Source organism: Anser brachyrhynchus (assembly GCF_964034855.1).
Source record: "Anser brachyrhynchus genome assembly, chromosome: 2".
NCBI classification, from domain to species: domain Eukaryota; kingdom Metazoa; phylum Chordata; class Aves; order Anseriformes; family Anatidae; genus Anser; species Anser brachyrhynchus.
The window spans coordinates 53,635,746-53,657,770 of record NC_137695.1 but is presented as its reverse complement, the minus strand read 5'-3'; the positions used below and the strand labels follow the sequence as shown (position 1 = coordinate 53,657,770).

General features: G+C 40.1%; 1 protein-coding gene across 21 annotated transcripts in view; it reads right to left on the bottom strand.

Annotated features, from left to right (window-relative positions):
• The window catches only part of LOC308188779 (uncharacterized protein), a 293,230-nt gene extending 274,712 nt beyond the window's left edge, over positions 1–18,518 (bottom strand). For 5 of the 21 annotated variants that reach the window (XR_013945744.1, XR_013945745.1, XR_013945746.1 and 2 more), the window contains exons 1-2: positions 15,806–16,116; positions 13,513–13,819 (exon numbers count right to left, since the gene is read on the bottom strand). The gene's annotated coding sequence lies outside the window, so the exon portion shown is untranslated. The other 16 variants (XR_013945743.1, XM_080578191.1, XR_013945753.1 and 13 more) reach the window with 14 other exon arrangements.
• Positions 18,519–22,025: the final 3,507 nt, after the last annotated feature.

The window sequence follows — 22,025 nt, the reverse complement described above, 5'->3', positions numbered from 1 at the left end:
TGGAAAACTAGCTGGAGGGCACTATACCTAGCATCCAGTTACGAACCAAGAACAGAGCCATGTTTATACCTCATATACTGAAACAACTTGACTAGTCTGAACTTCTCTAATGCTTTGCTACACTTAATTCAATATAGACCAAAACAAACCCATTTTCCCTAAACATCAAGATGCCTCTAAATCTTGACACAATTTCCTGAGCCAAGTAGCCACTTTATTATACAAACTTCTAATGACCTGTCAGAGACATGGTGCAAGTATAACAAAACAAGAATGAAATAGAGAGATGGCAAAACACTAAACACAAAACAGGGAGAGCAATAATGAAAGTTAAGAAAAGAACACACTGATCCTCCAGTTGCATTTCTACCAATGAATTGTCTTTTAGGTGCCCAGAGGTCTCCAAAGACTTTTTAGAGCATATAAGCTCTCCCTGATGATCAATGTTAGAGGAAAGAGAAAAGAAAACAAGTTCATACTTATTGTTACAAGCTTTTGGGATATGAAAATCAAAATTATTAATATCCTTGTAGCTTTACTTGTTCTTTAAGCAAATAACCTTCACTCTCGGATTTGTATTTAGCAAACAGCCACTCTCAATATATTAAAAGGATGGTTATCAGACAAAGCTTTGGGACATGAAATTTTGCTATGTTAGAAATTAAATCCTCATTCTTTCTCGCCCACAGCATACTCTTTTATGTTCATCCCATCAAACAAAACAAAAGAGACGATACAAAAGTTTGCATAGAAAAATCTACTTGCAAATGGAAGAAACTCAGGCAGTTGTCAGAAAACCACACGAAGTACCACTGAAACAAATTCTCAAAGCTCATAAACTAAGGATCCCTGCAGGAAATGTGAATAAAAGGTCAAAGATAGATACACTAGCTCCCTTTAACACCCCGCCCAAAAGTATGCATGCATGCATACATACATATGCATACAGATGCTCTCCCTTTTATTTGGATTTCAAGTTTCTTTATTCCTTTTTGATATATGCCATAAAATCCATATGCTGAGAAGTGTTTAATGTCAACTAAGCTTTGCCCGAAAATCCATCCTTTCACAATTCTAGCATATAGAAGTTTTGTATATACCATATGTGTTGGCACTTAGAATTTGTTTAAGATTTAAAGCTTGTAATATATACAAAAAAATACCTCAAAACTGCTTTGAAGTATGACATTTAAGAAAATCAAGACAAATATCCTCAAGCTCTGCAAGTTGTTAGACAAACAGAAAGAAGTTAAAATAAAGGTACTACCAAAAAAAAAAAAAAAAGAAAAGGAAAAAAAAAAAGAAAAAAGCGTTTTTCCCTTAACATGTTTGTATTTAATAACAATCAAAATCATTATGTAATTTAGGAATGCAGGAATCACAAGTGCTTATTATTGGGGCATATCACTGGTCCACCCACTTCTAAGAAAATTAAAGTGTGATGTTAAACTAGCCAACAAAATTGTATTAGATGTCTTCACAAACAGCAGAGATTCATTTCAGTTGGTGACACATATCGCATATATGAACCTGCCATATATCAGAAGTGCAGCTATTTGCAGATCTTGTGTCTATTTTGTAGTCCTGAAAACATCCGATGTTTCATATTTTACTGTAGAGATACTACTCCGGCAGCAGGCTGGTGAATCTGATACACAGCATTATTCAAACTGATATATCTATCTTAGATTTTCCTACTCCAACTGCAAATTGGAGGGACAGACTAGATCACATACTTCCACACAGGCATGTTCATGCCACCTCTTGCATCCTCATAATTTGACTGAACAAGCAGGAAACTTAATATTCCCCAGACCTGCTCTAATAATTAATATATTAAAACAAAAAGTAAACGATCTCAAGGCTACTATACTCATGCCCCAGTTCTAATGTATTTTATTAAGCTTTCAGTAGGTGCACCCAGTTTCCAAAAAAAATAAAAATAAAAATAAAAATAAAAATAAAAATAAAAATAAAATGATAATAAAAAAATGTTAAATACAATCTATATTCACATGAATTTGCATGTGGATTCCTAGTTAAAATGATTATTAACAAGCACAGTAAGATTACCAGAAAGTGCATTACTACTCTGCATACATCAAATATGCATCTTTGTCTGCCTTTTTCTCCTGCTTATCTTTCCTGTTTGGAATGTTAGACTTCTATGCTATGTAAATGAAAATATTTAATTATGCAAAGCAAAGGAGAAAGGTTTACATTATTATAATTGAGTTAAAATTCTTTCTGCTTTAAGCTCAAATACTGAGAAGATAGCTGAGAATCTGTTAAGAATTTCAAAGTCTTAAACTGCTGCTTTATAACCTTTAAGAGCTACACGTGAACAATTTGAAACCTTTTGATGTTAATAAAATTACTGTAATGTATTCAGTTTTCATGGTTAAAACTAAAAGAAGTCTGAAAGCTTAATGCAAATCCAAGGTGAGAAGCAAATTCAGAAAGAAGTTGCTTGCTTGCTACAATTTTTCAACTCTCGTGGTAACCAGAAGAGTCTCACTAGTGATTTATAATTGCTAATGAACAAATGGCTAACTAAGCTAAATGTAAAAACATCTCAAGAAAACAGCACCTCAAAAACAATTTGCTCGTAGAAAGAGGTCTCCTTCAGTTGAAGGAAAATCTGTTGTTCATAGCTACAGACAGACTAGTAATCATCCCATCCAATGGTCAGTGTGATACATTGAAGATTGCAGCCATTTCAAACTGATTGATGTCTTACATCTCCAACACTTGACTATTCAGAGACACTCAACAAATACGCCAATGCCATAAACAGTAAAGCAGCATGTCAAAGAATGATAAGTTTTTAGTAATATTTTCATTGAGTTTCATGCTAAAACAAGTAATCAACTTCACTTTCTACTGGCATGCAGAAATATAGAAAAGTCCAGCAAGGCATAAACACTCGTACAATTTGAAAGGAGGTAGAAGAAGGCTCCCCACATTCAACTGACACCACCTTCTGCAAAGCTGCCATTTCTTGGTTTTGAAATTCTGAGTTTAGAAGGAAAGTTAAAAAGATAAGAGATCACATAGACTGTGAGATGATAGAACATGTTGGCTATTTACTCACATTTCATAACAAGGTGGTAACCTTTTTCTCATATCAACCTCATCACATTTCTGGTGTTCCAGCTACAGTGATTTGCTTTACTGCGACACAACCACACAATTTGCAAGCACATACATACTTATTTAGTTTACCATTTCTGAGATGTGTTGATAGGTACCCTTCAAAGATTCAGACATTCTCTGCCATATAGCAAAGGCACTGTCTTGCTCCCATGCCACATCAGTGCTAAGCAACAGAAAAGATTTAAGCATTTTGAGGTCAATATTTCCAGTGTGAAGCCCTCATCTCTTCACTATGCCTCCCTAAGCTGTTCAAGTCAAACTCCACTGACCCTCAAGGTCTGAGACCTTCCAGGCTTCCTCAGGCACAGAAAAACACAGCAGCCTCAAACACTTATTCAACTGCTCATTGACACTGAGATGGTGATGGTGCCAAAAAAAAATAATAATTGTGGGTATCGCCTTCTGGTGCTACAAAAAGAGATGGTTCTGACTTGGTTACTCATCCCAAACATGGGAGCATCTAAGAGCAGAGCACAGGCTCACAGCTGTAGTAGTGGTGCCACAGTATCACCTCCTCTGAGACACTGGGGAGTTATTTTGGAAAAAGGATTACAGAGTCATACTAACCATTCCATAATTATGATTGAATTTTGCTTTCTACTATAGGCCCAGTTCTAATGCTTCTCTCGAGGGCAGAGATGGATGAAATTACTTAGCTAATTACAAGCATACATACTTGTAAACATTTGGCTGTGCTACTAATATTGGATTACTTGGGCTCTGAATGCAAGTAGATTTGAGCTTTTCCATGACTGCTTACGTATGCCTTCTTTAGGTAACTGAACACTGGACAGGCTTTTTTAAGGTTAAATGAATGTTACAGTATCCAGCCTTAGCTCCAGCCTGAGCCAGCATTTCTATCAGGTTTCTCTCCTGGCACAGCCTACACCATGTACTGCGCTGCGTATTCTGGAACCTCTGCCTCCCTTGCTTCTTCCCCGCCCCCCACAAGAAAAACCTCACACCACTGAAGGCATTAAAATGCATTAAGCTGGATGACTGCAAAATGTCACGAGTCCTCACTGACTCCACCGTTTAAGTGTGGGTTTTAATAGAGGTAATATTTCTTCATCGCCAGCCAGTGCAAGATTTGTTACCTACACAATGACTCAACTATGACATCTTTTATGAGTGATATGTTAAACTAATTAACATTAACCTAGCAGAAGAATCAGGCATAAATTAGGGACCATTTCAGTTAAAGATACAGAGAGCTTCTTACTGATAATTTTCCCTAAACAAAAGACTTTGACCCTTGAAGTATGAGATTTCATTTTATAATTAATATTAACTGATGCAGAATTTCTATGCCGATTTTTTTGGAACACAATTTTCACTGATTTCTTTTTCATCATAGAATAATAAGGAACATAAAGGTAGATGCAGCTAGTTTCTAAATCCAAGAATTAATAAATAAATAATAAATCCAATTCTAAATAATAAATCCAATTCTAAATCCAAGAATTGGAGAACCAACACAGGTCAAGAGCCATACAAAAGTTATTAGAAAAATTAAATATGTTATTATGCTTAATGAATTGTTTGTTCCCCTTTCCAACTGGGAGGAGGAAAAAAAAAAAAAAAAAAAAGAAGAACAGCCAGGAAAGCCTATAGATTGTGTCAGCTCTGCTATACAGAAAGCATGGCGTTAGACCCAAGTGCAGATATCAACTCTTCACAGCAGTATATCTCAGGACCTCAATTTCTCATCTTTAAACACCAAGACAAAAGGAGGATTAAGTCAAAATTCACTGAAAATACATATTACAATACTTGTCCAACAGATATGCCAATAATTTACCAACAAGTGCACCCTGGCTCTCTTTACAGAGAAGCTAGACGTACTAAGAAGCTGCATGTCCCTCAATAGCTGTTACCAAGCATCTTTCTGGCAAGTGCTGTTGTGCCACAGTCAACCCTTGCCTCTCTGCAGAGCTTTTCTTTTATGCAGAAGGAATTGATCTTGCCTAAGCAGCAGTAGAGGTACCCTGTTTCCCTTTCTGTGTTGTGCAGTGATGGCAGTATATGATCCATAACAAGCTCTCTCTTGCCAAAACATTAATCCAGGCACTGACCTGAAATAACAAGGTGTAACTTCACATTCTCTTCATCCTGGAAACATTCACACAATTTAAAAACAAGAATGAAAACATCCTCCTTCTCTTATACAAATCGTGGCCATATACCACTGTCCATAGGAGAGAACAAACAGGGAAAATACTGCATGCAAATGGTTCTGGGAACGCCTGAGCTGTCTGCACAGCACTGTTCACATCAAGCAATCAGAAGCCTAGGTTACAGCTCTTTCTTTAATTCAGCAACTATAACTTAGGTCTTGGATACACCATTTCTGACACAGGAGAGCAACAAGTCAGTTTCTGAATGTGAAGGGATGGGGAGCTCTCCATCTGAACAGATGACAATGTGTCTGCAGATCCAAGCTTTACATTTTCTTATTTTTAATAATGCTGTGGACATTTTTCAGTGTCTAGATATGCTCTCTTACACAGAGAGACCAACTGTGCTTTCCAACATTGTACCGACAATTTTTAAAGAAATACACACAACTGAAGATGTCTAACACCGGGCAGCAGACTCACACATACAGGTCTGCAAAAGAATCCTTACTCTGCTTCTTTTCTGCCCTACTCTCCCTCAGATCTGTTGTACGTTAACTCACTGCCTTTTGCAACTGAGTTCAGGAAAAAAATAAAAAAATAAAAAAAAAGCACAGCACTATTTCAACTGCAACACATGATCCAAGGTCAAAGCAGCGGATTGATTTCTGTCGTTTTGCAAATGTGAAGAAATCAGTCTATGAATGGTTCTGGCCTTTCTTTGCAAATATCTTTCTACCTGCCTCAGATAGCAATCTGCACTGCATGAAGTCCACAGCAAGCAACATTCCACACACAGCTTTGGCGGTACTCAGAACAATTCTTAAAGAAAATGTTAAAGCAAGATCAACCAATAAATAAATAAATAAACCTTCTCTCGATGTTTCAAATATTACACTGTGCATAATTTAAAGCAATTTATTCTGTTAAACAAACATATACATGTGCATATACATGTGTACACGCACTCACAATAAGCCAGATCAACTACCAGCTGAAAAATACTTTTTTTTTTTTTAGCGTTTGTCGTAGCTCTGCTTCAGATACGCCTCACTGCTCTTCAGTCATTTCTTTTAAGGGAAAGCAGGAGAAAGGGAGGAGTTAGCAGCATGCCTGGGATTGAGATAAAGAGTTTTAGAACTAATTACAGTGGTATTCTCTCAGTATACCACTGATCACTACTAATTCAATAGTCCCTTTTCCATTATGTCTTTGTCCAATAAGGATTTGCACACAGGATGTACTTTAAGAAACAGATTGGTGAATTGAAACAAGGCATGTATTTCAAGTAGCTAGAAACTTAAGCAAAAAGGGAACACTGCACAGAATGCCACTGACACAAAATAATAGAAGCAGGGTCTGGAAATGCATTAAACATTGCCTCGAACAGAAGGGGGAAAGAAATCATGTCCCCATCATGAAGCTGCCTCAGGCACCTCACCATTGGTTTTGGGCTATGTGTATGGTGTATGTGTACACATATGTATACATCTAATACACATGTAATTTTAATCTACTATTCTAAAATGTATTTAAACTCATACTTAACACCTTTCTTATATAAAACATTTCAAATGAGCTAGCATCTAATTAATCTTGCATCTAGATGCACCATGTGGTCCACAAGCAGTCTCAACTGATGTTAGGCAAATTGTCTTTTCATTTCTTCAGGGAGGGAGTGTGACTTTCTCTGTTGTCTTTAAAACTTCCTTTTCATTCCTATGACTAGGTGTGCAATGAGCCGCTGTCATGAGCATATATCAGGATACAGCCCCTTTCCTCCACTGCGTGAGTGCTGTAATTCCTGCAGGAGAGAAACATTAAACCTTCTCCAGCTAACACCGATAGATGATATATGAAGAGCAACTGAGTTGAAAATACAGATTTTTTTTACAGGGATAGCTAATTTGTTTTTGCAAGCTGCATTCCCATTTTGCTTTAAAAACATAATCACTCAACTTTTCTCTCAATTTAAATAAAGTTTTTCATAAAGCATTCCAATCCTCAACTAAATTAGGTTAGAGATACTCATGCATCAAAGTCTTCTGGAGAAGGATGATAATATCCAAATATCAGGTGTTGATAGCACGGAAAATAAGCTATTTGAAAAGAAGTGACAGTTAATACAAATCTGATAAACCAGTTCATGATCTAGCATGCAGATTTCAACCATACACAAAAGTGAAGCTTTAGACCGATAAAGCCACACAATGCACTCACTGCTTAAAGGCTATAAAAACAAAGTTTACGAATCCTGAAGCCAAAAAAATCTACATGATAATGAAAAACCTTTTGATTTTATAAATATGTTTCTTTCAGTCCTTCTTTTGGAAGTGCAATGAATTTCAATCTTTTTTTTTTTTTAAAAAAAAAAAAAGCAATGTATTGCATACATGAAGTTGTGAAACAGAACCACTCCCAGTGCCAGTTTTTCACTAAGAACCCTTTCCTAAACATGCTCCACAGGTCCAGTCCAAGAGCTCGAATGAATAAAGCTGCTGCCTATATTGCATTATAAAACTCTGTGGATATGGCGAACTCAAACTCCAGAGACAGCACATCCTTCATCTTGCAAACTCTGATCTTTACCAAGACTGTTTCTTCTAACATCTCTGCAGTTTCCAACTCTTGCGGCCCAAAGCTATTAAACAACAGCACCTCTACAAAGCACAGCCAAGCCCATATTCACATCCCATGAGGCAGCGCAGGAAAAAGACACCTGAGCTACTCCAGCTCAGTCCCCTCCAGCACCAGCACAATTGAAGTCACATCATACACAAGCTCAGCTGAGAAGCAACTTTTAATAGACTGAATCCAGCAGCACCATTATACAGCTAACTTGGTTCTGGATCTAAATCAATGCACAGGCCGGTGTAGTGCCACACAAGGCAAAAGCAGCAGTTTGCTTAGACATACCTCAATGTTTGCTGCATGGTCTAGGTATCTCCTTAGATATTCTGGAGCCATCACAACTTTTGTTATTTTCAGAACATACTCACAGAGCAACCCCAAAATACCAACTGAAAGCCAGTCTGCAAATGCTGAAAGATAGTTTAACAAGAAGCCAGCCACACTGAATCTTAGCTCTGAGATCATCTCAAGACAACATATACAATCCCTGAGCCACTTACCTAAAAATGAATTTCTGTCTTGCACAATATTGGAAAAACAGGCAGAAGAGGCTAGCTCATATCCTCAACTCAAGACAACAGTTGCTTTTGGAGTAAACTTAATTTAAAACATGCAATGTTAAAGTTGACTTTAATTCACTGTGCGGCATTGAACAGAAACAATTTTATCATTCACCATAAAGAAGCCAATACTGCTGATCCCTACAATATTTATAACCTGTGTTACAGACATTTAAAGATTTCACTACATTTTCCCATTAGAAATGCCCTGATGGCACAAGCCTCCAGATGCATAAATTATGACAAACTGCTTCTAATCCATTTCCACAATATCCACCTCTCTGTTCTCTGCCACATCAATCATCAGCTTCTGGCCCTCATTTTCAAGATTCCTTGCCACTTCCTTTCCTCACCTGCCATTGCTGGCTCACAACGAAATCAAATCACATCCTCATCCACCCAGAGGAAATGTTCTCAGTGACCACTTTCTACTTTTCATGACAAATGTCTGCCTTCATCATTGCCACCACCACGCCATCCACCTGCCATGCCTACAAGAATCCTACCCAAATGCGTATGGCTCTACTTCACTGCTCTCCCTTACCTCTGAAAAAGCAAATCTGACATCCAGAACAACACTACACTCATGTTCTGTGCAGGTCTTAAAGCAGCACTTTTCAGGGAGAAAATGCTTTATAAACAAGTCTTAAGGAAAAAAAAAAAAAAAGCAAAGGTTGATAATGAACATTTAAGATGTCTCAAACTGCAATGTACTTCATAAGATGGCAATATTGTCCCTGTATGGAAATTTAGCTTCCTTTTAGTATTTAAGTATTAAAAAATGCAGCGTATGTAATCATTTTTGTTATTTTTAGCAGAAGCATGCACATTTAGATTAGTTATGAGCATTTTCTTCTTCTTTCTTTGTAAAGAATTAAATATTTTCCTCACTAATGTAAAATATTCATGGATATGAATACAGGCATTGCACTTGCAGTAGCCTTATAAACTTTCAGTGGAAGTACTGTCCCTGTTCTCACACAAAGACCACATTTAATTTTGTGTTAAAATATTCTTAATCCCCCTGGCTTATCCAACTCCCCCTGCCTAACCCAAACATGTCTATGCATTTTAATCATGGAAAGGTCAAGGTATCAAGCGCAATAGCAGACTACCTCAGACTTCATAAATAGTTTGTGACAAGTTTCATGCAATAACGATGAAAGCACAAAATATATATATATATATCAAAATAGAATCTGTTGGTGAGTTGGAAAACTTCTTGCTACATAAAATAAATACAATCAAGAGAAAAAAAGCTGTATTCCAGAAGGCATATGCCTGTGTCCAGACTTAAATGATAGTATTTATATACAGTATCTCACATGGTATGGAAGCTTCCTTTTCATTATAAGTTCTCATGCAGTATTTCAGAATCATAACTAACAGATTTCAAGTGGCAACTCTCTCCTTCCAGCCTTGGCCAACATTCCTTCCACTCTTCTGGAACTTGCTCTCACAAAAAAAAAAAAAAAAAAAAAAAACTTACTCTGATGCTTATACCGATTTTCTAAGAGTACTGTACCTCAAGTTATCCCGTGAGGTGAAAAACAAGTGAAAGCAGAGAAAAAAGAAAATGGCATATTTTCAACTATGATTTCTGCTATATCAAGCTAAATGATTAACACATGAGATTCAACCAGCACTAAGATAAATAAAGGGGAAATATATATCTATATATCAATACCATTTTTTGGAGCCAAAACTAAAATAACTCCACTGCATCCACAGAAACTTTAAAGCTGTTCCAGACACCTGCAAGCAGAGGGGCCCTGTCCCACAGCTCCCACCTTGCCTTCCCAGTGAGGAGCTCAGAGTCAGTGCTTCCCCTGCCATTCCCCTCACAATTACACAATGCTCAGGCTGTTTGGAGGTCCTTTCAGGGGCTAACAATCATATTTTCAAAAGCTGCCTCCCAAAATTTTACTCAAGAATCACGTTGCACCTCCTCATGCTGCAGAGGATGCTCTGGCAAAGCTTCTTTGCTCTGCACTGTCAGGAGCTGCGGACTCCCTGTGGAAGGGTGAAAGGCAGCAGTCCTTTAGGAAAGTGTACTTGTCCATGTTTTGGCACAGGAACCAGCAAGACAAACACGGGTCTATGGAAATGTGTATCTTGCCTGGGAGCTCTGGAGCTCATTCTCCCCAAAAAATTACTTCAGCTAAAGGGAAAGAATAATCGAAAACTTGAAGTCCTTATTGCACTTTTCTTTCTAGCTTCCTACGGATTCTTCTGCAGGAAGATATTCTATATACCATCTCCTCCATCTGTTGCCTAAAAATACAGAAGTTACTGAGTCTGCCCTTTTCTCCCTGCCCACTCCTCACAACTCCAAAACTGTATCTCACCCACCAATGACACACTACAAGCACTTCTTGCAGCCTGTTAAATCTCTTCTCCTTGCGTGCTCTGTTGGCCTGAGACATCCCCAAGGTTATTCCCTCTTCAGCTAAATGGGGTAAGACACTTTCTCACATGACAAACTACACTGACTAAAAAACTTTCTTAACTGAGAGCACAGCTGAAAGGAGGAACCGCATCTCTGAAAGTCTGAATTTGGTTTAATTTGGTTAGTGAAAGTTCTGCTACCAATTTAACTACCGCACACCCCAGGGTAGATCTGTGAGCAGGAGTTCAGAGCTCAGCCCCAAGCCCACGATGCCTGCAAGGACTTCCTTCTAGGACAGCCACAAGCAAAGCAAGCAATGGACCGACTGCAACCACAAACCAACAGAACAACCCTTTTCACACCCTTCTATGGAGCTACAGCATCACAGCTCACATGCCTGAAGCCCTCCTCCCCTGCAGCAGTTCCCCAAGTTCCTCAAAAGCAGCTTCCACTGGAGGAAGTAGGGCTGATTCCTGCCTCTTTTAGTGAAGTTTCTCCCCATCACTCGTCCCAGGATGATGGTCCTTCACTACAGCACTGAGCCTCTATCCCTCTGCAAGCCCACTGCCTCTTTTGCTAGGATTCCTCCCAGGAAAAAGGTGCAGGAATGCTCCAGCGTGCCCTGCCTGGAGACACCACAGCATCAGCAGAAAGTATGCCTTGCCCCACACCAACACAGCACACCTACCCAGTAGGCAGCTATTGTGCTAGATGTTTCCTAGCTGACCATACTTTCTCTTTCCCCTCTGATCTTATCTCAGAATATGAGAATATTTCATTTTGTTTTATGGGAAGTAGTCCAAAATAACTGGAAGACAGATGAATTGTATTCTTCCTCTCTATATCTTAACAGTTCTGTCACTAAGTTATCATTGTCCGAAATATTCCAGGTATAAACAAAAACAAATATATCTAATAATTTGCAAAATACTTCATGAAACCTGTGGCATTCAATCTACCTAAACTCTCAAATTAAGCTAAGATAAATGGTTGTCCCTATTTACATTAACTTTAGGTAAAAATTTATTTCAGTTTTTAGTGTTGATGAAAATGAATGGTTTTCATACAGATAAATGAAGTGTATTTTTTCTGTTACAAAGAATTACCACTGTCCAGATTAGGTTTTAAAAAGAGATGCAAATGCATAAGAAACTGAATAAGGAGAATCCACACAGAAAGCAAGAACAACAACAACGAAATCACAATTTTGGTTTCCATTAAATACAGAATTAAATGCAGAAATGTAATGACTGGGCTTTTTTTCTAAGATGATGCTAGATTGCAGCTCTAAATACTTTCATCCAGCACAGTCCATTTTTCACTTTTTTTTTTCCTCTTTCCACCAACAGCTCAGGACTTTCCTTTTCTGAGACTTCAAATTAAAGACTTCCATAAGGCTAACTTAAGTCACGCAAAGTTTAAAAAAGTACCAACACAGACCAATACTAAGAATCATACCTAAAAGTACATTAATTGTCTTTAGAAAGTAACAGAAAGCTTAACCTTAATAATCAAGAAAATTAAGAGTAGGTCTTGATTTAAAAAGTCAGAACCAGAAAATTAGTACTCTATTTATTGTCTCTTGTATCTCTATTTACAACTGGAAATGATAACAAGTGATTATTTGTTCAGATTTCTATTTTGCTCCAAAGTAGGGCAGCCAGCTCAGCACTTTTCTTAAGATTACAAATACTTGTCTGCCCTACATACAGGCTAGACTTGAACCAATCAGATGAGTAAAAATACACAGCAAAAGCAACAATTTTCATGTCATTCATTTTCGGCTATACATAAGAAGTACACAAAACAAGTATAAAAGATCAGATTTTAAATCATTTTAATATTTGCTCTGTGATTTCAATAGTTCACTAAGGGGCTCAATGATTTCCTCATTGTTGGATTAACACTTAATCTAGATTCATGAATAATTTGGTGTTCAAGAATAACTCTTTAACAGCTTGTTTCCTCTGCTAGCTTTTATTTCTATTTTGTACATCAGTTATCTCTTATAATAATGTCTTCAACCCAGACACTTTCACAGCACTAGAACATCTGAGATGCAAACAGTCTGCAGAAGTCCTTTAAATTGATACTTAAAAAACATATTAAACAAAATGATTCCTGCAATTTGAAGAGAAATCCTTCTATTTCTTACACCTGAATTATCCATAAAACATTTTTTCACTATTTGGAAGAAGAGGCATCAAAAAGTATCAGGTTGTTTTCCTGAGTTCAACTCAAAATAGTAAGACACCTTTAAATGAAGTAGGTTATTTGGAAGAATGCAATTGTGGAAAATGCTTTGTTTAAACTGTTTCTAACTTACTTTTAAGATGAGTTAATTAGTCATATTTTCTCGAGAGCTACTAGCTCTCCTAGACCCAAAGAAGTTATTACCTTGAAAATATCAGTTAACTCTGAAAACAAAATATTGCCACGTTCAGTTTTTTCCTTTTACATTTAAGATATACACATTGCCAAGCCACTAGGAAGGCATTTGTGTCAGATTATACAACTCAAAACTATTGGTAGACTTCAGCAAAAAGGCAAAGAAAAAAAAAAAAGGTTAAAAAGCATGTTTGTTTAAAATTAAGACAATGCACTTAGTGTTTTGATGTATGAGACAGAGTATTTTTGCAACAGTCAGGGAGAAGCATACCTTCTGTTAGCTGCAGGACCGCAATGTCAGATGGCAATATAATCCAAATGGTTTGCAGCAGCATTTTCTACATTATCCTCACATTTCTGCAAGAGACTCTTCATCTTCTTCCAGTAGCACACTAACTTACATACATATCCAAAAGGTGAACGCATTTGGTAGTTGCGTGGTACAGTTTGTGCCACGTCAGTAATCCCTGAGGAGACCCAAGTTGTATTCCACCATTCCAAGGACAACGCAGTATGGCACCTAGCACAGACCGACAATTTTGGTAAGCATCCCATTTTCCCGATGACCATATTTTGACCTGTTTGAGTAAGAGGAAGAAGTTTTAGTTCAGCACAGTGACTCTGCCACACCACTTGGACACTAACACGAAGTTACATTCTTCGGAATAATTTCAAACACATATTTCTTCACAGATTTAGACACATACTGAGCTCAAAGCCCTGTGACGGTGTTTCACTTCAAAAACATCTCCAGACTAGAGTGTAACAGAAGATTCAAACTGGATGCTGTCGGTTTTGTACTTCCAATGCTTTAGGAAAAGGACTTTCATTTTTCTCTATACATTGTACAGTCTTACAACACAGAGAGCACCAAAGTGCCAAGAAAGGAAGGAACATAAAGGCTCTTCACCTGCCCTGGCAGGTATTTCAAAACGTACGAAAAGAATGAGTCTACAAAAAAAAGCCACAAGAAGCAAAAACAAAGCTTGCCTCTGAACGGAATTGCATTGGGATGGTTGAGGGAAGAAGTAATGACATTGTTTACAGTGATCTTTCTCCCCCCTCTAGCCCCAGCTCAATGTCCCACCACCCAGCAGCAGAGCGAGCATCGCTGGGGCTCTGGCTGCAATCTCACCTGCTGACACTTGACCCAGCAAGGAACAAGCCAAAGCAACCAAAGCTGTGCCTGCCTATGCCAGTACTCCTCCTCTGTCATCCCTTCAGGAGTACCAACAACAACTTTTTGCTTAGGTTGGCAAGGGGAATATGAGGAAAGGAGAGAAAAGCTTGAGTACTCTGCACAGGAGGGAATAACAATGTGAAAAACAGCATTGGGTCTGCCAAGCTGGAGTGGGGGAGAGCACAAGCTTTCAAGTCAAGGACAAGGGAGAGGAATGAGAAGCTTTTTAGAGACTGAAGGGTGAGTGTGGACAGAGATAAAGACTAGAGGAAAGTAGAAGGTGAATAGCAGTGGATGCACAAGAATTTTTGTTAGAAGTTCTGTCCATGTAACTGAGTAACATGCGTGTACAGCAGACCACAGAAGAATTAATTTTGGAAGAGGGAACGAGAAGAAACTTTGATCTTTGTTTGACATCAGGGGAAACCTTAGCATATCTAAGCATGCAGTGGAGGACGTGTGAAATGTAGGCAAAAGAAGACTTATAGAAAATGCAAGTAGGCATATAGGTAGAAGAATAGGTGGAAAAGACCAGGAAAGAAGGAGAATGTGTGACAATGGGGAAAGGTGGAAAAGTAGAGAGTTCAGAAAATCTGAGAGATCTGAGGAGGGAGAGGGAAAATGGGCAACGAAGGAAAACAAAACAGCCCAGGGAAGTAATGGCTGGGATGAAAAATGAGGAAAAGTGGCAGTTGTTACATAGCACAGAAAAAATAGACGGGGGAATAAGAAGACACTAAATTAACTATAAAGAGGGCTCAGAGGAGAACAAGAGAATCAAGGAAAGCCAAAAGAGCACGAGCAAGTTTTCAGAAAGTTGCGACGCTTCGCCTGGAGAGCGCGAACACCAGAAAGAGCGGAACAAAACCCAAGGCAACGAAACTTTTTGGGAGGGATGAAACAAACCGTGCTGCGCAAGAGGAGACAGGCAGGGACGGGCCCGACTCTTCCCCCTGTCCCCCCACCACCAGGAAGGCACTGAGAAGAACGAAGCCCCCCTCATAACGCGACCCCCCCAGCCTGGCCGGGCGCTCCCGGGGCCAGGCGCTCAGCGGCAGCGGGACCCCCCCGGAGCCCCCGGGACCCAGCGGAGCCCCCGGGCTCCGATAAGTTTTTCCCCTGCTCAGCTTTCCTTTCCGCCAGCTCCTCCAAAACGCCCACCAGCCCAGAAAGAAATTCAAAAGGTATTAAAAGAAGACAGGAGCGTCTGCGTGGGGGGACAAGGTCGGCACCCCCGAAGCCGTACCTGCGAGTGCCCCGAGGCACAAAGAGCCCCCCGGCCGCAGCCCCGCTCCTCGCACGCCCCAGCCGGAGCGCGGCTTGCGGGTAGGGGGGGGTGATGAGGGAGCGCGGAGAGAACAATGAGCCCCGAGACAAAACCTACCTTCGCCTGTCCTCAAAGTGCTGCCTTAGGAGCCTGGAGGGGGGCTGCCCGCCGTTAGGGAGCTGCGGGAAAGTTGGGGAAATCTCGCCGGCTTAAAGTTGCCGCAGCTGAGATAACCCGGGCGAGGAGAGGGAGAGATGGAGAGAGTTCATCCGAGTTTCGCCTTTTGTTCAAGTTGCCCGAGCAGACAAAGAGCCGGCAGCGGCGGCAGGTCCCCGCCCGCGCCCCCCCCCCCCCGCCCCCGGCGGGGTCCCGCACTGCCCGCGCCCCCCCGCAACGTGCCGCCCTCCCCATCCAGTCCGCAGCAGCCCCGGCCCCGTCTGCTGCGCAAAACTTCCCTCCAACCGAACCTCCCCGAAAGAAAAAAAATAAATAATAGTACTAATTCAAGGCGGGCGGGGGGGGTGGGAAGGGGGAGAAACATCTCTCAAATCATTATTTCCGGTAGATGCACCTCTTTGTTTGGATTCCCCCGACTGTCAGTGAGGACGAGGCGCTGGGTAGCTGGTTTCGGTCAGTTTGATCTCCAGGAATGAGACGGGCAAAGCAGGACGTAAAGGAAAATAAGTTTTTTTTAAAAAAAAAAAAAGAAAAAAAAAGGAAAGAAAGAAAGAAAAGGAGAAAGAAAACCTCCGGAGTTGCGAAATGAACCCTTTCTGCATGGACACGGGAAGTACATAAATAAACAACTAAAGGGGAATTTGGGAAGACTGTTGCTTCTCCTCCTCCCTCTCCTTTGTACTTTTCCCGAGATCGTAACACGAAAAAAAAAAAAAAAAAGAAAACCAACAAACAAAATACCTCCCGTCGGCGGCTCCGTGCCACAGCCGCCGCGGCCAGCCCCTGGCATCCCTACCTGTTGCGCAGAGCCGGGGCAGACCGCATCCGTCCCAAAGAGCCTGGAGGGGATGGAGGGACTGCCCGCGGCCCTTCACCTGCCCCCCGGCCGCCCCCACGGGGCTTCTCCCACGGGACCCCCTCGCCGGCAGCCGTCGGGGTCCCCCCGAAAGTTTGGAGAGGCGGGGCGGGCTCGCCCCGAGACAAAAGCAGCGCGGTGCGGAGCGGCAAGGCACCTCACCTCGGGGGGAGGCTGCCAGCCACCTTCCTCCTCCTCGCCCCCGGGCTGGGACACAGGGCCGTGTTGCTGGGGGGGGTGCCGCCCTTTGTCCGTGGAACGGGCTGGGGGCGCCCCCGGTGCGCCCCCCGCCCGAAGCCCCCAGCCCTCAGACCCCGTCGGAGCAGGCTGGCCAGGCCTGAAAGATGTCCCACGGACAGCTCGCTTTTTTTTTTTTTTTCCTTAAAAACAAAAGAAAGCTTGAGGAAGTGCCCGGGAATTGGTAATTAACGGCAGCACACACCCGCCACGGCGGGCTAGGTTTGTCAAAGTTAGAAAACAGAGGATGATGTTGAGATGTGTTTTTTCAGAGGAGGGAAAAACAGGATGGGGAGGGCACAGTGAGGCAAAACTATTTATCCTTTGGTGTCCTGTTGACACCTCCTACTCCCCTTGCTCATCTTCATCCCTTCCTCTCCCTTCATTCTAATCTTGTGCTAGCGACCCACCTAGTCTTTCTTCCAGCTCCTTCTCCCCCTAGTTTTGCAGCTTTCATTCAAACCTTTCCCTCCTACCCAATGCAGTCAACCTCAAAGCCTTGTTCTTCATAATGCTTTATAACTTCCCCCCCAGGATCCTCCCAGGGTCAAACTTTTTATCCTCCTGCCCCAGAGAAACTGTCCCCAGCTCCTTCCTCCTTGCCCAAACAACTTCCCAGGCCAATTTCACTCAGGCCACCCCTGCAGTGGGCAGTCCCCTTCACACCCACCCAAGGACTGGCTGTAGTCATCGTGCTGCCCCAGGCTGCATGCAATCAATGTACCATGTGTGCTCTTCTCCATCTTCCCATGTTCTGCATCAATGCGCTTTGTTGTTGCTTTTCCTTCTAGCTTGCTGATGTGCCTGAAATGATAGCATGTAACACAGAGTAACACCAGGCATGTGGCATGCTTGCCACATGAATGAAAGAATGGCATCCATTCTTCATTACAATTCCTTTCAACTTACTTTTCTTTTCAGCACTGTGCTTCTGGAGCAACTATCACAATACTTTTATAACTTCCTCCTAAATTGTTTTCTACAGACTGTTTCAACTTTCCCTCCGTTTCTGACTGTCACCAATCCTAGATTTTTATTCTCTCCACCTATACTATTTCCATCCTTCTATTATTCATTTTTTGTTGTTGTTGTTGTTGGTGTTTTTTTGTTTTTGTTTTTGTTTTTCAGGTCCACACATTAGTTTTTTGTTTGTTTGTTTGTTTGTTTAATCCTTTAGTTTTATGGGTGGAAGAAGAATATTGATTTCACTGTAGCCCTTCCATTACTTCCATTCTTATTTTCTCTGTTTTTCACATGCTCATTTTCAGCAACGTGCACTGATCTCCAGACAATACATTGAAGACCAGTTCTGCCTATGCGTATTGCTGGGTCTCTTTCTTAGATGACCCCAAATCCAGTGGACAGCTGGATTATTGCATAACCAGCAAACACCTTAAAAGGGACTACACTGAGCAGCGTTTTCTGGAAAAGCTTGAAATGCAGAAGTAACTCCTGTTTTCACGGGATTGTGACTTTGTCTTTTTATCCAAGATACGTTGTGTAAAGGTACCACTTGCTGAGAATGTGTGACAACAGTTGCAAGCTGATTTCTCCTGCCCTTGGAAGTTTTAGGGCAAAAGTTTCATTCCAAAGAAATAAATCACATATTGTAATTTTCTAGTACAAATTGTATTTAAACAGGATATGTCTCTACCTTTTTACATCATTATGGGGGATAAAGATTAACTAATCATTGGACCAGAAGCCACTGGTTGCCTAGGGTCCCATAATCATGACTTGATTGCATTCAATATGCACAAACAGAATACAGTCACAGCTGATATGTAACTAAAGAGCTAATTGAGCAGGGATGAGGGGAAAAAAAAAAAAAAGAAAGAATGTTTTGTCAACAAAACATTGTTTTTTTATAGAAGAATTTATTTGGTGGATAACTGGCCATCTGCATTCAAGACAATAAAATGGTTAAAAGCCCTTTCTGGTTCATTGGCTAGGTAAAGGCAAGCATTAAATATTAAAAAGGAATACATAAGAAGAAAGGAAAAGGGAGCAACTGATGATAATTAATGTGAAATAGAAATTCTAGAGTGTAGAAAATTATGCGAAAAAAAAAAAAAAAAAACTTTACAGAAAAATCCACATCTGGAATGGATGGAATTCAAATAATTTTACAGTAAGTGAGGAATAAAGCATCTGTCTCCTAACAACGTTCATAGGCTTGTCAGCAGAAACACTAACATTTTCAATTATTAGACAAAATGTACTACTATTGATATCTGCATTCTGTAAACAGAAAGATGAATGTTCTGTGTGGAATATGACCTACTCTTTGGTCTGCTAGGAACTGGAAAACTTTTAGGCAGCACCTAGTTCTAATAAACATTAAATCCTTAGCCCCAGATGCCTTGCATCCTTGCATTAGAAAATATCTGGGTGACGAGATTCATGTCACAGTGATGTTCAGTTTAATAAGTCTTGGAATGTTTGGGAAATTATGGAGATCAATTGCCAATGTTGCGCCAATATGAAAAAAAAAAAAAAGGGCAAGCAGAATGACAGATTTCAACACTACATTTTGCCTGACATTGGTCCCTTGCAAAATAATGGAAAGACTGACCCTGACACAGGTTTTAACTCAAGGAGAACTAAGGGTAAAAATAATGATTGTTACATATCATTTGTTCATCTTTAACTCTTCTTTTTGTCTTTGTATTTAAGTTTTGCTACAGCTGTGGCCAAGTTCAGATCTACTGAGAGCTCCACATGCTGGTGTCTGCTTTGAAGAAAGTCACAATGGTGAGGAAGTTGCTCATAGCATGCCAACATTCAAACATTTCCAGAGGGCAGTGATCTAGTCTCTCCTGATCCCAACTAATGGAGACAAGTGGCCTAAACTACCTAACGCTTAGTTTTTAAATCCTTGATTCCCCCACTGCACAACCACATTCTTTCAGTCTCAGATATATGACCTTTCTGTCTGTATGACTTCCCATTCCGCTTCCCAACCCTCCTGAAGGAGAAAGCTTCAGTGGAATTCACTCACTGGACATAAATTCATGATTTTTAAGATCACAAAGGGTCATTAAATATTCTAGCTTGACCTTTTATATAACTAGACAGAGAATGTAATCCAGTTTCACCTGTATTTATCCTAGTAGGCCATATTCTTCTGAAGCCTAACTTTCAGAAAGGTTTTCCATTCTGCTAAAATGTTGTGATATTATATAGTCACTTCCCTTAAGAAGCGAGTCAGCTACAACCCTTACTTTAACAAAAGAACTACAACAAAAGCTGTGCTATACTTTAAATCAAAATTTGATTGGCTTTAACTTCTAGTTACTTTATTATTATTATTATTATTATTATTATTATTGTTTTTATGTCTCGGCACCACATTAAATTAGTGTAGAGCTAATTTTATAAATGGGTGCCTGACAGCAAGACTGGCTGTGCAGAACAGGAAGCCTTCCTGCCGAGATAATACACTTACAGGATTGTTTTAATCTCTTTGAGGGATTATTTACATTAAGTTGTTTAGGTTCCATTACATTTACCAAGAAAACACATAATTGCCTGACATTCACCAGCAGAGTGGTCTTTTGGGCTGTGACAGGCATTTAATGTTTGGTTGCCATGCTAATGGTCATTTTGAAGCATGCATCAGTGCCACAGCAGTGGTGTGAAGACTGACTCCTCCAAACACCAGATTTAATACAGATGCTGTAAGCACCTACTATCCAGATCAATGCAAAGGACAGCACACTGCAGCACAAAGGCACTGATGAAGCCTTTCTTGCCCCCCTCCAATTACCAGTCCTACACGTGGATTTTTGACTTCCTTTGTATGTTCCATTCTGCTGGAAATGCGGGGAGTCCAAAAGCACATCACCTGCAGAATTCTCCAGACTAAACTGCCAGTGTCGTTACCTGCATTTTTCAAGACACAGGCTTTGAAGACCAACGTAATAATCCCTTCTGATTTTTGTTCCTGGCTGTGTAGAAGAAATCCAGGTTGAGCAAGATCTATTCAACCACTACCACAGAGTGCTCCAGGAGGAGGTTTCAGTTGCTTCTGTTTTAGTAGACACCACAGAGGAGATGACAAAATTCAGGAGGGAACTCTCAGAAAAGTTAGCATACATCAGCTACATTTTTTTCCTGTTACTGTGAGAAAAAAAAATGCATTAAAAAGTTATTTAGTGTTGTTTGACCCCATTCCCCTGTAAGCTACTACTCATCCTTCAAAAGCATTTGAACATTTTCACTCAATTATGAGTGAAATTTGAATTTTGAATGTTGCCATGGATAGGAACAATGGAACAGAAGATGGACAAAAGATACTCTTAGCAGATGTTTCAAAGAACCTTCTGTGTTTTGCTGTCCTAGCAGTTTTAGATTTCCCCTTCTGTTTTATTCTTCTATATGCAGAGGCTGTTTTCACAATTAGTCACTTTTTTAAAAGCATTAATCAAATCATTAGGTCAGTCTGCTCCTGTAAATGTAAAGACCAAGACAGACACGCCTGAAAATGAACGAATTGTTTTGGCATGGGTATATATTCTCATCTGGAGACACATACTCAGCAAATTCATAGGATGTTTGTTTTGGAAATGCATATGTTGGAAACATTTTCTTAAAAAAAAAAAAAAAGAGTATTATTCCAAGAGGGATAGAAAAACATGAGCTTTCCAGCACTCCGTTCTTCTGAGTCACCTAATGATTGTTCACAACATCCATACTCTAGAAAAAGAGATTAAAATTTGTAATTAATTCTCAACCACCTATATTTTCATTATGTGTTCCCTGAGCCAGAAAAAAGGTAGTGAAATCTACTCTGATCTTTTCCAGGGTCCATCTTGATCAAGCTGAGGGAAGTCTTAGCTCAGAGACCCTGTTAGTATAACCTTTATATATATATAAACCAGAGCATTCCTTTATTTCTTCTTTTTCATCCCATTTCTCCTTTTTTTTTTTTTTTTTTTTTTTTTGGCAGTGACAAACTGGTACCATTTTAACAGTTTTTGCCCACAGTAGCGTAAGATTCTTCTAATACATATTGTAGAAACCCAAGATATGACCTTATATGATGTTTGCTATTGCAGTTGATAT